Here is a 16427-nt window from a genome sequence, read left to right on the forward strand (position 1 = left end):
GCTGCAAAATGCTCAGTACAGTTCCTTCCCCATCCTCCGCGCTCCCACTCCCCAGCTGCGGCATCCGTGCAACAGCTGCAGCGATGACGCGCCTTCCCCGTGCCGCCTAGAGTGGGCCGCGTGCTGCCTGGGACGCACCCAGGGGAGGACCCTCCTGTCACCGGGGCGCAGAAGGCACTACGCGTGCGCCCTATAATTTCCCCTGAAAGGCGGGAAAGAGCACGCTATTTTAAGAATCGATGGAACAGAGCATCCGGGCCCAGACAATACGGCATAAATAGCGCCTGTATTTTTTAAATAATGGAGGGCAGGTCCTGCGTTACTACTTTAGCAAGTCCATTATCTTTGTGAAACGCCTACTTAGTACTTATATTCTTATTTTCTAGTCACATTAATCTTAATATATATGTGGCATAACTGAATTCGTTGTCAAAAAAAGTACTGGGTGAACAGATGCCTTTGTATAGCTAGTATTTTTAACTTCTTACACATTGTTTAATATTCCAGAATAATTCATCCCAGGCTTTCATTACCTACTCTTCCCCATCATCCCAACCCATGTTACAGTTTTACTGGGATCTGACACAAGGGGTTGGGCAGCAAAATTATATGCATGGATAAAGTCGATAAGTATCATTTTTAAGCATTTGTATGATGAGTATGAAGATATATTCTGTGCTTTTGATGCTACGTGTCTGGAGACAAGATTATTCCACTCACTTACTATGAGTGGGACAGCACTTGGTGAAGGGGTTTTCATTTACTTGCTGTGAATGCAATGTGTGCTTGATGAAGAGATGTTGTGCCCTTACTTCAAGTTTGATAGAGTTTGCAACTTATACATATAGTACTGTTGAGGTCACACTTCCAGTGCACCTAATACAAGTAACACTGCTGCTGCACACTTTATGTGCAAGTAGCACTGCCAGATGTCACATTCGATCAACACCTAATATGGTTAGTACTGCTGCTGTCACACTTCCTGTACATCAAATGCAAGTAGTAATGCTGCTTCACACTTCAAGATATATGTTGCGGGTATTACTGCTGCTGTACACTTCCTGTACACCTAATACAAGTAGTACTGCTGCAGCCACAATTCCTGTACACCTTATATAGGTAGTACCACTCGCTGCACCACACTTTTGTACACCTAATGTAAGTAGTTATGCTGATGCTCACTTCCTGTACACCTGATGCAAATAGTATTTGTAGGAAAGTGCCTTTCTTTAAAGGTCATCCCCCACTTTTTGCTCCGAAGCTGATGATTGTAACTCTGAAAATGTACTGGAGCCTGCTGCCCAGGCCCCAGTGCCAGTGCTCTCTCCCTAAAACTTATGTGTAAATTGGCAAAGTAATTTACAATGACTTTAAACCCCTTATAAGTCCCTAGTATACGGTACCAGTGGTACCCAGGGCACGGGTAGTCAAGGGGTCCCCAATGCTTGCAGCACTGTTTGTATCACCCTGAGTGACGAAAGTGAATGCCTGGCAGCAGGCCTACCATTGCAGACTGCAAGAGCAGTGCAAACTGCTCAAACTCGTCTTTGCCCTCACCTGTGTGGCAAAGTCAATGCACTGACTGACTGACGCTCAATGGTTAGAGCGGCAGACCCTGATGCAGAGGTCTAGCCCGGGACCAGGGTTCAATTCCCCGCCTTTGCGGGTCTTGGGCTCAAAATTCCACAGACCTGATAATTCTCGCCTCGGTGCCTATTCCAAACATTGAGTCCCACTCTGCAACTCTGGGCAATAGCTTGCTTAATCTCCACAACGGCCCCCACAACGCTAAGGATGCCTGGCCTCCACCTTCGGGGTGCCCAGGAGTGGACACCTCACAGGGAAAGCCAGGATGGGTTCCACAGCGGTATTCGTACAAGCGCCTTGAGACCCTTGCGGGTGAGTAGTTCGCTATACAAGTATCAATTTACATTTACATTTACTGTAGTGCCCTTTATCATTAAAGAGCACTATAAGTGCTACACAGTCTATAGGATAACATGGGCTGGCCACCGGAAAACCCGAGGTTTTCAGTTCCATTATGGTACTACCTAAATATGTCATGTTTGGCATCAAAGAATGCACCTCTCACCCCTGACATGAATCTCGTGCAGGTGCGAAGTGGCATGCACCCAGGTGGCTACCTAAGAAGTTGCCAACCTGGTTACCCCAGCTTTCCTGTGCTTTGCCTGACAGTCCACGCTCGCTGCCGCAAAGACAGGCTTCTGACCTCCTGCCAGGCAGTGTGAATACTCCCAGGAGCCTGGGCATGATTAGATAGTCAGAAGGAGTACACCACAGAGGCTAACTACACCTCTGGGTCGGCTACCTGGTCTGTACAGTCGAGGAAGACTTCTGCCATTTTTAAAAGTGGTAGAATGGAGGGTTCTGTGTGGAAAAAGTGACCTACACCCCTGGATGTGGTCACTTCAGGAGTGGAATAGCCGCTGGGGCGAGTCGCCCATTTGCCACTTGCACCCACACCCGTAACAACCCTAAATCTAGGATTTAAAGGCCACTCCCACCACCAGGACCTCAGTTCTGAATCAGCCTGCATCAAAGAGGACAAAGAAGAGACCGCTGTCTATAACAACAGGACTTGCCCAAACCCAAAGAGGGATACTATGCACATGTGGCAAAGCCCTGGAACTGCCTGATCGAGACTTGTCCTTGGCTACATTTCAGTCCCCCAGACAGAGGGACCCTTGTGGGAGCTTGAAGCACCCTCAGACCCACATTGACTGGAGACACTATTCCCCTGCAAACTGCAGGTAAAACAATGCTCCGGATCTGAAGAATCGTTGGCCATGAGGCCCTCCGAGCGATCGTCCATATCCAGATGGTCTTGTGCATTATGTTAACTGTAGTCCCTCCTTCCACAAAGTTAAAGACAACTACTGTGTCTCCCTGGACCACCAGGCATCGAAGTATCCATCTGCTATTATTACAAATGCCATGGCTTGTCGGTTGCCAGTCAAGCAACCAACCCCTGCACTCGATGCTGCACCTAAAGGGAACTCCATTCGACTTTCATCCGACATTAGCAGCAGTGCAGTTGTGTATTCGCGTCTTGTTCCCCGCAGCACTGTGTAAGCGGTAAAAGCATCTCTCCAGCGGCTTCTGTTCAGCACCAGAGACACCCAGAAAAACTCTGCACCCGGGCTCCATGGTCCTGGTGAAATTGAACTGACTGTCGTGGCTTGGTGCTGGGGCCTGGGACCCACATTATCTTTACCCTTCTTGGATTCTACACTCCTCGATCTGCAAGTGCCCGATTGTCACTACCACTTTTTTTCCATTGACAGCAATGCAAACGTTCTGCAGTTTTGAAATAACTGTAATTTATGTTTTCTTTTTTAATTCATAACTCCGATTATATTATCCGATCACGTTCATTTGGGTGCCTATGTGAATATAAAAATCAGATTAATTTTTATAAATTGGTGACAGTTTCTTTTGAGTCGTATCAATTACTTATCTTCCATCTTGGTACTCTGAAATGCATAACACATGCTCCTCTATTAAAGCCCGACTGCTCTTTGCCACGCTACCAGGATGTAGCTAAGGATTTATTAGCATGAAGCCAAGGACCATCTTTGGGGTTTGTGTTAGTATTGCATTGGGAAGTCTATCTAGCATCACCGCATAATACTCTAACTACCTACAGTACTGCTGCTGTCAACTTTATGTACACCAATACAAGTGTACTGCTGTAATATGGTTAGTACAGATGCTGTCACTCTTTGTGCAAACCTAATGCAAGTCTACCACTGATTTCATATTTCCTGTACACCTAATACAGATAGTACAGCTGAGGCCACATTTTCTGTACAGCTAATTTGGGTAGTACTGTGGTTGTCACACTTTCTGTACACCTACTATAAGTATTAATGCTGCTGCACATTTCCTGCACACCTAATATGGGTAGTACCACTCAGTGTTATAACACTGATCATTACCAAAACCAATACGTGATGGATGGAACGCTTCAATTAACCTCAGCAACTAGTATTTATGCAGACCTGCAATACAGGTTGTTGTGTTTTTAACCTTTATTGACTATCCAGACAGAAACCATAAAACTACTATTCTATACAACTACAACAACGCACTGGAACATGTCCAACAACAGCACAGCTTTCTACCTGCACAACTACTACATGACAGTTGCACACATCTAACGGTACACATCTACAACTCTGCAATAATCAAGGCTCATTAAATTACAGTGTTTCCACTGAAACTGGATTAAAACCAATTTTTTACAGATTGAAAACCTTCAAAAAATGAAAGTGTATGTCTTTTTCAATAAAGGTTTAATAAACCTTTCTTGTATTCTTAACCTCTAACATACAACTAAGGCATGCAAGATGTTTTGGCTCCCTCATCTACACAGTGAACAATCTAGCTCATGTTTTGGTCTGCTTATCCATCTATCCTCAATGATATGCAACAGCAAACCTCCGAATTTGAAGTTCATATACAACACCGTACATTATGATCCAAAGGAACCTTTAGTTTAAGAGCTGTTACCTCAGGTATGGTATTATTGGGCTTCTGTATGAGTGCTCTGGTAATCCCGATGGAGCCGGTAACTTCAGTTAATGGCTCCATTGGGATTACAAGATCCCAGTGAACTCTTCGGGCCCAGTGCTTAATTTGTAAAAAAATAAGTGCCGGGGCCCTCGTCAGGAGGCCACGGAAGTTTGCATCACACATTGGCCCTGTACTTACACAACTACTAACCATCACACTCCTTCAAGTTGACAATTCAGACTGTTCGAGGCCGCCAAAGCTTTAAGAATGACTTGGGTGACAGGGATTAGTTGTTTTTAATGTTTATTGAATTAACAAACAATTATTTTTCTGCTCATCTTTATATTGCACAAACAGCGCCAGCTGTCATAAGGGCAGGAGTGGCAATTAAGTGCAGGTTCTGGCAATTAAGTGCAGCAGCGGAAACCAGAGGCTCAAATTAAGCATTGAGCCTGATTCACAAAGGGTCTCTGCACTTGTGGCAGAGGCCCCGCAGTCATGGGGAAGTCTCCACACTCGGGGACGAATGAGATTCCGCCTGCATAATTTACATATGTGTATTTACTTGAAATTTTGGGTACTGCAAATCTGTCATTTAGAACTATTTTTTAGCATGAAATATGTCTTTGTTTACATTATGGACACATTTTGCTCTAAGAAAAGCGCCAAAAAGTAAATAGCCACAAACAACAGTTGCTTGTTTTCTGATTGTTCACATCATTCCCATACTGCTGTATTGCTGTGAATGGCAGCGTAGTTACGCGACGGAGCATAAGTTTGTACAAAAGCATAACGTAAAATTCAAAAAATTATGCAAAATATGCTTGCATAGTTTACATTTCACCTCGGTCTAGTAATGAACTGGAACTAAGATGGTATAAGGTGTCCTAATAATAATTTATTAGGAGAACACTTTGACAATCTTAAAGTGGAGATGCTATATGAGAGAGTTAAGGGCAGATTTTCCAGAGTTTGCACTGGCGCTCGCATGATACAAAGCAGCACAAAAATGTGCACATGTTTTCTGATAGGCGCAAGTAAGTATTTGCGCCATATTTTAAAGTTAGCGCGACGCACAAACGGTTTTGCATCTCTCTGGGCCAAAGTCGATTTAATGTATGCAGAGTGGGTGTGTTATCCATGCAAAAAGCTCCAAAACCCTGTAGGCACAGGTATTTACAAGAGTCACGTAAAGTGTCGCAAAGTGACGTGAAGCAGCGCAAAAAAGATTAGCACAGAAAAAATAGCGAGGGTACAAAACAGGCTCAAAAAGAGCTGGAGCTATTTACTGGGAGATCTACCAGCAGAAACACAACAAATATCTACTTGCTGCGTCAACGATGGAGATTGTTATTGTCCGTCACCATCAGCGGATAGCTGCCTTGGTGGAAAAGAAAACACAGAGGAAGGAAAGAATCTACACGCAAAGAATATCACTCATCCACATGGAGATACTGGTATCTGGATCCTCTTCTGACTGCTGCATTTACAGGAATGGGTTGTGGGGCAAGGTTGCATCCTTTTGCGATTTTTTTAAGGACTTACGTGTTGCACTGCGACACAAGATTATTTTTGCGCATTCGCTAGTTCCCAATGCCTCACGTTGTAAATATGACGCAGCACTACTTACTTTCACGCAAGCACGAATTCTACTCGACCTTTGAAAATCTGCCCCTTAGTATCTCTAGCATCTCTGGGTCAACATGTTTCAGCCAATACAGCTATGCCTCAAAGGGTCACTAGGCTTTCAACAGGGCTTATTAAGCATCCCACAGTAATTGCTTTGTTCACATAAACCCTTTCACTATTTGCGTACACTTATTGTGAATTTATCATACAATCATTCCAGGATGTCATACATACCAACCAATTGTATCCTTTATTTTTATTACATTTAAAAAATAATTTTTTTACAGAGTTTTATATAGGGCGAACTTGACCCAAATTGGGTATCATACCGCTGTACATAGCACCTGTTGCATTACATGAGGACACATTCATTTTTGTTAGGCATAGGGAGATTTAGGGCCTCATTTATGAGGCCCCTTGCGCCGTCAGAACGTCACTTTTTGTGACGTTCCTCAGCGCAGAAGCCTGCGTGATATTCATCAGGCAGTACTAAGCAACTTTTTTTGGCTTAATGCTGCCTGATAAATACCAGTCCCTTCGCAGTGTTCTGCGTTAAAGGGGCGTGCAATGGTTGTTGCTGGGGGCATGCCCAGCAACATCCATAGCCTTTTGACACTGCCCCAGATTTACGAGAAATCGTAAATCTGAGGCAGTGCCAAAAGCTTATGCCTCCCCAGGGGAGGGGTAAGGAGGTGCAACGAGGAAAAATATCTTTATTTCTCCTCGTTTTTCCTTTTTCTATGTGTGCTACATATTGCAGCACACATAGAAAGGAGAAAAGCCTCTTGTCATTATTTTTGTACAGAAAGGTTTCTCTTCCTGTACAAAAATAATTATCCCCGCAATGCAGGCAGCCTTGCACCATGGTGCAAAGGTGCCTGCGTTGGCGAACGGCAGCCCATTGTGCGCCGGCGCAGGGAAAAGGACAGGAATGCACCGTATCTTATAGATACAGTGCATTCCTGCCCTTTTCTTTTGCCGTAGGGAAGCGCAGCAGGAAGGTCTGCTGCGCTGCCCTACGGCAAAACCACATAAATGAGACCCTAAGTGATTTGCCCATAATCACAGGATGTTCAGCGTCATTGCCGAGACTCAAACCCAGTTCCCCAGATTTCGAGGTCAACCGCCCCAACCGTTAGGCCAACTCCTCTCCCCATATTTATATTATGTTTATTTAAAGTCACATGTTTTTAAAGCTCCTTAGTGGTAAGGATGCTGCAGACCTTACTGTCACACATTTGTCGAAGGACTATACTTGCACCCACATTATTCAGTCTCTATTTGGAACCACTGGGAAATCTCCTAAGTAAATCCGGGGTCCACTATCATCTCTATGCAGACGACACTCAAATCTACCTCAAGGTTGCCTCCACTCACGATCTCTCTGTCCTAAGCTCTACTCTGGACTCCATTCAAAACTGGATGCCAACACATCAACTGATTCTGAATCCCTCCAAAACTGAATTCCTCCTCCTCTCCTCCTCACTTTCTCCTCCCCGGTTCAATCATGGATGGACCAGATGAATCTACTGAACAATAAACCCATCATTGTCGACAGCACAAATTCCCCCGGTGTCATACTCGACACAAAGCTCAATCTACTCTCCCACATTAATTCAATTGCAAAGTCTGCTCGATACCAACTGCGCCTTCTTTGGGGGATTTGTCGCTTCTTCCCGGAGCATGACCTTAAAACCCTGGTATAATCGCTGGTCCTCTCCAGACTGGACTACTGCAATTCTCTTCTTTCTGGCCTCCCCAAATCCCACCTGTCCCCCCTTAAGTCTGTTCTCCATTCAGCAGCTTGTTTCATTTATGGGACCAAAAGAAGCGACCACATCTAAGCATGGGCGGAAAATCCGTTCCGCTCGCGGATTTTGCGAATTTTCGGTAAATTCGCGATCCGCGAACTCCCGCGAATTTGCTGAGAATTCGCAAATCCGCGAGCGGCGGATTCCGGGGGAAAAAGTTGAAGCCTGGCTGGCCTGTTGTAACTATTTTACGATGGCGCCGGCAAGCTGCCAGCGCCATCCTAAAATAGTTACTAAGTTAGCTTCAACAGGAAGCTCTAATAGATAAAATAAAGCAGGTGCTCGAGCACCTGCTTTATTTTATCTATTAGAGCTTCCTGTTGAAGCTAATTTAGTAACTATTTTAGGATGGCGCTGGCAGCTTGCCGGCGCCATCGTAAAATAGTTACAACAGGCCCTTCCTGTGACTTCAGTGACTCATTCATCAGCCCAAAAACAATCGTGAGCGTCGTCAAGGCTGGGCATGTGTGCCTTCTTCCCAAATCTACCGTCGAAAATCGGCTGTGCATGATTGTGCACTCGCATGGAAGCCCCCCCCACACACTCGCAGTGTGCACCGTCTTCCCGCCATTGACCCACTATGATGGACAGCTCACCCAAGGGACCCCTGCGCCCCTCTGGGCGATTGCATAGTAACACACACATGGTCGCTGGAACTAGTTGAAGCTGAAATTCAGTGACTCATTCATCAGCCCAAAACAATCGTGAGCATCGTCGAGGCTGGGCATGTGTGCCTTCTTCCCAAATCTACCGTCGAAAATCGGCTGTGCATGATTGTGCACTTGCATGGAAGCCCCCCCCACACACTCGCAGTGTGCACCGTCTTCCCGCCATTGACCCACTATGATGGACAGCTCACCCAAGGGACCCCTGTGCCCCTCGGGGCGATTGCATAGTAACACACACATGGTTGCTGGAACTAGTTGAAGCTCAAAATCAGTGACTCATTCAGCACTGCAGCAAGGCAAATCCGCGGATCCGCAAATCCGCAAATCCGCCGATTTTGCGGATCCACGATCCGCAAATCCGCGGATCCGCAAAATCCGCCCATGCCTAACCACATCACACCCATGTTATCCACCCTCCGCTGGCTTCCCATCGAGGCAAGATCTATCTACAAGACTGCCTGCATTACCCACAAAGCCTTGCACTCCTCCTCTCCTCGCTACCTGGTGAATAAACTGAAGCTCTCGGGAGGCTCTAGACCATCACGAAATGCGGAAAATCTACTGCTTGAACCTCCCACTTTCAAGAAAGAAAGATCGATGGCCCAATCCTTTTCAGGCAACGCAGTGAGAATCTGTAACTCACTTCCGCCTCAGCTCCGGACCACCACCACCTCCTCCCAGGCCTTCAAAACTGACCTCAAAGTTCTCCTCCTTCAAAGACACTTCCACAGTTAATTCATGCCCTCTCTATTATCTGAAGGAAGACCTTTTAGTATAGAAAATTTCTATTCTCCATGACTATGGAAGTGCCTTCCCGGTGTGTTCTTGTGGTTTGAGAGTCTGCCATTTATTGCAGTATTGCCCTTTTACCTGTGTTTGGTACTCTTTTGTAACATGCACACGTCACTTTTCTCTTGTAACGCACTGTTTGCTACCTCTTACATTTTGTTTGCTTTCGATACTTGCACAAGTGCCACCATTGCCTACGTAACGTTTGTTCTTGTGTGTGAGTGTCCTCCATTTATTGCAGTATTATACCTCTACTTGTACTTTGTACACTTTTGTAACCTGCACACATGTCACTTTTTCCTCCTGTAATGCACCGTTTGCTACCTCTTGTATTTTGTTTGCTCACGATTGTCACTTTTGCCTCATGTAATGTAACGTTTGCTTTTGTAATTTGTTCACTTGTAATGTTCTCATGTATCAGTTCTGTTCTTATTGTGAAGCGCTCTGACACCTTCGGGTAAAGTCTGCACTATATAACAAGCATTTGCAATGCAATAGGTCTCGCATTAGGAAAGTTTGAGCTATTGGTATTGTAAATGGCAAAGTTTTTATTTATGTTTCTTTTTTTTTAAATAGCTAAATTAATAGCTTCGTCATTTACAATGCCAATAGTTATAACTTTCGCAAATGTGATACCTATAGCATTTGTAATGCAATATGTTTTGTATTTACAAACCGCGAGAGGACAAAAAAAAGCTCCGGACCACCGCCTCCTCCCAGGCCTTCAAAAGGGACCTCAAAGTTCTCCTCCTCCAGAGACACCTCCAAAAGTAATTCACGTCCTCTTGCTATTTGTGAGGAAGACTTCCCACTACTGATAATTTCTACTTTCCATGACCATGGAAGTGCCTTCCCAGTGTATGCCTGTGATTGGAGGGTCTGCCTTTTTGCAGTATTTTCCATGTACTGGTGTTCGGTGCCCTTTTGTAACATGCACACACCACTCTGCCCTTGCAACACACGGCTGCTACCTCTCACATGTCTTTACCTTTGATACTTGCACAAGTGCCACCTTGCCCATGTAACGCTTGCTCCTGAGCCTGAGTGTCTAGCACTTATTGCAGGACTATACCTCTAATTATACTTGTTTTCTCTTATAACTGCACACTTGTCACTTTCATTTCCTCTTGTGCACTTTTAACTACCTCATGTATTTTGGTTGCTCACAATTTTTACTCAAGTATTTTGTTTGCTCACGATTGTCACTATTACCTTTACTACCTCATGTATTTTGGTTGCTCACAATTTTTCCTCTTGTGCACTTTTGACTACCTCATGTATTTTGGTTGCTCACAATTTTTACTCAAGTATTTTGTTTGCTCACGATTGTCACTATTACCTTTACTACCTCATGTATTTTGGTTGCTCACAATTTTTACTCAAGTATTTTGTTTGCTCACCATTGTCACTATTACCTTTACTACCTCATGTATTTTTGGTTGCTCATAGTTTTTACTACCTCATGTATTTTGTTTGCTCACAATTGTCACTATTACCTTATGTAAGTAACGTATGTTTTTGCAACCTGTTCTTTTGTAATGTTTCTCATTATGTTTCATTTCTGTTCCTAATGTGAAGCGCTCTGACGCCTTTGGGTAAAGTCTGCGCTATATAAAAATGCATAAATACATGAATACATAAATACCGCCTTCGGGTAAAGTCCGCGCTATATAAAAATGCATAAATACATAAATAAATAAATACCGCCTTCGGGTAAAGTCCGCGCTATATAAAAATGCATAAATAACTAAATAAATAAATACCGCAAATCACCGCCGTCACTCTGCCGGCCTGCGACCAGGAAGTCAGGCAGGCCGGCGCGACAACCGGAAACAGGAAGTAGGAGGGCGGGAGCCTACCCCGCCTCCCACGGAAGAGCCGCGATTGGAGCCGTGTTTGGAGCACCGGAGCAGGCAGGAGCCTACCCTGCGCCCCGGTGCCGAAGGAGGGAAGAAGAGTCCTGCTGCCGGGCCCTGCAGCTGAGGAGAGCCGCCGCATGAAGGAAGCCGGTGAGTGGGTTGCTGGGGGGGGGGGAGAGCATGTGTGCGCGCGCGCGTGGGGGGGGGCCGCGGGCTGTGTATGTGTGTGTGCGTGCGTGTGTCTTGGAGTGCGTGTGTGTGACTGTGGGGGAGGGGGTGTGTGTGTGTGAGCGAGTGTCTGTCTGCGCGCGCATGTGTATGGCGCGGGACGCGACGTGCGCGTTCGCACACACGAATCCAGGAGAAAGCGCTTGTACACCCTCTTGTCCTCCTTCCCCCCACACTGATCGCTATTGGTCTCCAGCTGGACAAATGCATCCTTGCAGGATGCATTGCCAGCGAGACCCAAAAACGCATAAATAAATAAATAAAACCATGCAACCTACTTGGCTCCTTCTGTCCCCGAGCCCAGTAGGTTCCATGCCGCATAAAGACCTTTCAGTTTCTGATGAGATATGCCACTGGTAACCCTTGGGGGTGTAAGTCCTATAAAACCTTAAGGCTGCTCTACACAGTGGACATTAGAGAGATAAAGAACCTGTGATAGTGGGTCGTCTCTTTTTGAATATTCGTACATTTTCGGGAAGTCAAGGTGACTCCCTGAAATACTTCACTCTCCCTCATTCCAATTCTAGAACATTGCCACCACAGCACTACCTCAGAATTGCAAAACCGTACAACTACAAGAAGCCAGTACATGCAACCTTCCTTGTTTCATTGTTGAAATGTGTACAGGATACAAATAACACGCACTTTTCACTCGAGATTCGGTCATGTTGTTGGGGGAGCCCAAAAGTCAAAGTTGAGAAGATGTATGGTTATAGTTTGGCCCATGGAGGCAGTATTTAATTGACTTGACGGGTTATTGTTGTTAAGATAGTTATAGGATGCATGTACTCATAGACTCAGGGGATGCATGTTTGAGGCCTGCTTTTTTTTTTTTTTTGGTCACACTTTGACCCAAAGCAAGAGAGATAGAGGGAGAGAGAGAAAAAAGGAAGAAAAGAAGGAAAAGAAAGATAGGAAAACGGTGAGAAAGATGGAAAACAGATGAAAATGTTAAAAAGACAAGATGAGTGGGTGGTGGAAGAAAAAGGAATGCGGTGGAATCAAGACTAGACAGTCTTCATGTTTGAAAACCCCAGCAGGGGGAATTGCTAACTAACAGCTCCTAAGAAACTTTGGGCCCAGCGCTCTTGTTTTCATTTTTGTGAATAAAGCACTGGGGGGGCATATGTATCAATCCCTTTTCCCGTTCGCAAACAGGCCGATTCTCAGATTCGGCCCATTTGCGAATGGGGAAAGGCCTTTTGGGATGTATCATCCCAAAAGGGCATCGCAAATTAGAGAATCGCAAAATTTGTGAGTCTCTATTTTGCAATTGCATTTAAGGAATCGCAAATTGCAATTCCTTAAATGCAATGTAGGAAGCACAGAAAAATTGCGATTTGGCCTTAAGGATTCGCAAATTACTTAACTTTAGGTTTGTGGTAATTTTCAATTTCTTTGAAAAATGCACTTTTGTGCATTTTTAAAAGTGCCATGTGGCGCACATAAATGCCTTTAGGGCATGTGTGTGCGCCATATGTGCACACATACATATTTCAGGGGTGCAACCTTGCAACCTCGAGATTGCATTCTCAATTTGCGATTCTCTAATTGGTAATCGCAAATTGAGAATGTCTTCCCATTCATTCCTATGGGTCTCCTAGCCCATAGGAATGAATGGGAAGGTATTCCTTATTTGCGAATCTCAATTTGTGATTCGCAATTAGGGAATATGTAGGATTTGCAAAATAGTTAGCAAATCCTACATACAGTGCATTTTGCGATTCTCTAAAAATCACAATTTGAGAATCACAAAAGTCTTTTTTGTTACATACTCCCATGGGTGTTCTTACCAAAGGGTTTGAACAAAAAATCGATTTATGATATCCATGGAAGCCTGTAGCTCCAATATTTTTTGAGGGGAAGGCACTGCCAGAGTCCTTTTAAGGGTTTCAGGAATCAACAGTGATAGCAGATGCCATTTAAAGCACTGGCACTGCCCTTGAAACGCCTGCCCAGAGGCTACCCAGCATATTTGAAACAAGGCTGAATGCTGTGAGCAATATTCATTATTAAGGGTAAGGTAATGTTAAAAGAGATGCCCTTTCCTCACATTGAACCACCACAGAGTACTCAAGTTGTAAAGTTATTTTCTCTTAGCATGCTAGAGTATTCGTGGAAATACGACCTTATTTCATTAAATATAGCAAGTCCTACACATCTGGCCTATAAAATGTCTTCCACTTTTTAACTTACAGCTTTGTCCTATTAGTACTTCTGTTGTCTAAATTGCATTCCAGTTAGATGCACCAACTGTTGAAAACATGGCCTTCACACGGGGAAAATGTTGCTATATTTTGTGTGTGGAAAGTTGTGCATGAATTTAGGACTCTTCATTTTACTCATGCAGTATAGAGAAATGACAGTTATGATATGTAGTGACCAGTCAGCAGCAGATCAGCAATGCTAACATATGTAGATCACTACTTAGCAATGTCACATATTTTTTCTAAACTACTTGCTGTCCTACCACCCATGAGCACTGCATTCGGATAGAGCCTGGGTTAGCTCTAGGCTTTTTTCTAAGCAAAGTCTTGTCCCACCGCACAAGTGCCTGGACAGCCATTTATTGCTTACAATTCTGAAAGAGTAAATTGTTTCACACTGAATTTTTTACTCTAGCTTTGTGGGCGCTATTTCACCAGACGCACAAGGACATGCTGATCGAGGTCATGTGCGGAGAGGTAAGTGGCCATGTCTGTTTGCCAGCCAGAAATCCTACCAAAAGCCTGATGTGTATATACTGTATTTGTTTTCTTCCTTGCTTATTACTCCTTGCCATTATGTATGACCTGACTGCTATATGTACAGCGGTCTGATACCCTACTGGGTTATGGTCCAGCCATATAAAAACATCTGAAATAAATTAAAATGTGACTCCATTGTAATCTGCAAGAAATGTGTCTGTACTGAAGCCACAGGTCACATATTCGGCTACTCCTGGTCTCTATTGAAGTCATAGGTGGGAAATTGATGATGCACTTTACGGCGAGTAGCACACTACGCGGGAGCCCAATGTTAGTGGTCAATCCATTGGTCCTTGGGATTCGTCTTGTGCTCTCAAACAAACTATTCTATGCCTTTATTCTAGTTTATTTGTGGTACATTAATGACTTAGGTGTGATCGTTAGAGAGGGGTATGAGAGGAGCAAATGGCTGATGAAAGTAATAGAAATGGCTAGGTTGCAGGAATGTGCTTTCAAAGAAACAGTTTAAGACAGGCATGCAATTTAGAGAACTCTGTATAGAGTAAAGGCATGTAGAAGGTAGAAGGGAAGGAGCCGGGCATTCAAAATAAATAATGGTGGGGAATACAATTAAACGTTTAAGTCAAAGTCAATTTTTCATGCAGGGTTCTAGGAATATAGCAGGTGGAGATTTTATTCAGATAGCATGCAATCTGTGGATGTATACCTGTAGAAATAAAACGATTTTAAATAGTACTCGAAAGGAATGTGGCTTTTAACAGTTTTTCTAGAGACGCTCTCACTTTCGAAGAGGTGTCAGATACTTGCCTTGCTGCAAAAACCAACCCCAGTGCATTTTGAGACCCCTTTACAAGACATCATCAATCTGTACGATATCTAAGCACATACCTCTACCCGTAATTGCAATTTAACACCATTATTGAAAAAACTCTTGTGCACATCATATTACTGTAGGTGCCATATAAATCCCAGAAAGGAAACCTGTCTGTACCTACTACAGCAGTACATTCAATACTGTTTAGACATGCAAATCATTTTAGATGATAGATAAATTACACATATCGCCATATGTTATGTAAACACTAGCCAACTTAACATATAACAAGGCAGTTGATAAACACGTTGCAGCAATCATCATTATTAAATTCATTGACCAATTCATTACCTGGTCCTGAAGAGTCGGACCATCTGCGGCCGCCACTAACAAAGGGTGGTGAGGCAGGTGGGGTCGCGTGGGAGGCGTTGCACGGGGTGTGTGGGGGGATTTAATATTAAAAAAAGAATACTTATCTTTTGCTACTGGTCGCTCCAGTGTTGCGTCTCTTCACGACATCTCTCTTCCTCCTTTTACTGGTCCCAGCAGCCCCTGGGACAGACACCCTGTCCAATCCCTGTGGGGTTTCTCCAGCCCGGCTGCTCAATGCAGCTGGGCTGGAGAAAACCTAAGTGCGCATGTGTATTTTGGTCTGCCTGAGCTGGCCAGCCAAAACACATTGGCGCACTTAGGGAGTGGAGTGCATTAGCACTCCTCCTCCCACCTCCCATACCTCGGCCCCGCCCCTCTCAACAGCGCTGGCTAAGACCCAGCATTTGTAAATTAAAACAATGCAAGAACATCGTTTTCATTTACATTTGCTGGCTCTTAGCCAGGCAGTGGGGCGACGTTCCTCCACCATTGCAGAAGAGCCACCACTGGGTCGGAGGGTACTGTCCCCGCACCCACCTGAAGAGCACTGGGCCCCACTGAATGGACAACACAATCTGCAGAATGGATGTGTCTTGAGTTCACCATGACCCTCCCGCATCCACCATGCTTCATTTCGGTGAAGCAACATCAATTCTTCAAAGGGTGCAACAGTTAACGTTGGACCTTGTTCGATGTTGTATTGGAGACACAAGGATACACTAATTATTGGAAAACGAAAGCTGTTCAGTTGAAGAGGAGATGGCACAGAGAGGAGCTGGTTGGCATAGGAGTGGGTGTGGATCATGGACCACACTGATTGAGAGTCAAATACTATTCTTATTGCTGCTGTGGGTTATGCCTTCAGCCCTTTTCACAAAAGGAAGACAATCACTAGTGAATGCAGAATAAAATGACTTCCCAGGGGAACATATACACAGGAGTGTCATTGTTTTGGAGCATGCTCACAAATGCATGATGCTATAAAGCACTCTCAGTACTCGGAAGAGAGCGCC

The 16427-nt window shown here is 44.5% G+C and overlaps 1 long non-coding RNA gene across 1 annotated transcript in view; it reads left to right on the top strand.

Moving 5' to 3' along the window:
* The first annotated feature begins 14140 nt into the window (after window positions 1-14140).
* LOC144753917 (uncharacterized) overlaps window positions 14141-16427 on the top strand; it is a 53458-nt gene continuing 51171 nt past the window's right edge. Inside the window, exon 1 of the long non-coding RNA XR_013594600.1 lies at window positions 14141-14204. This is a non-coding gene — a long non-coding RNA (uncharacterized LOC144753917). The remainder of the gene's footprint in view (window positions 14205-16427) is intronic.

Source organism: Lissotriton helveticus, chromosome 5_1, assembly GCF_964261635.1.
Source record: "Lissotriton helveticus chromosome 5_1, aLisHel1.1, whole genome shotgun sequence".
NCBI classification, from domain to species: Eukaryota; Metazoa; Chordata; class Amphibia; order Caudata; family Salamandridae; genus Lissotriton; species Lissotriton helveticus.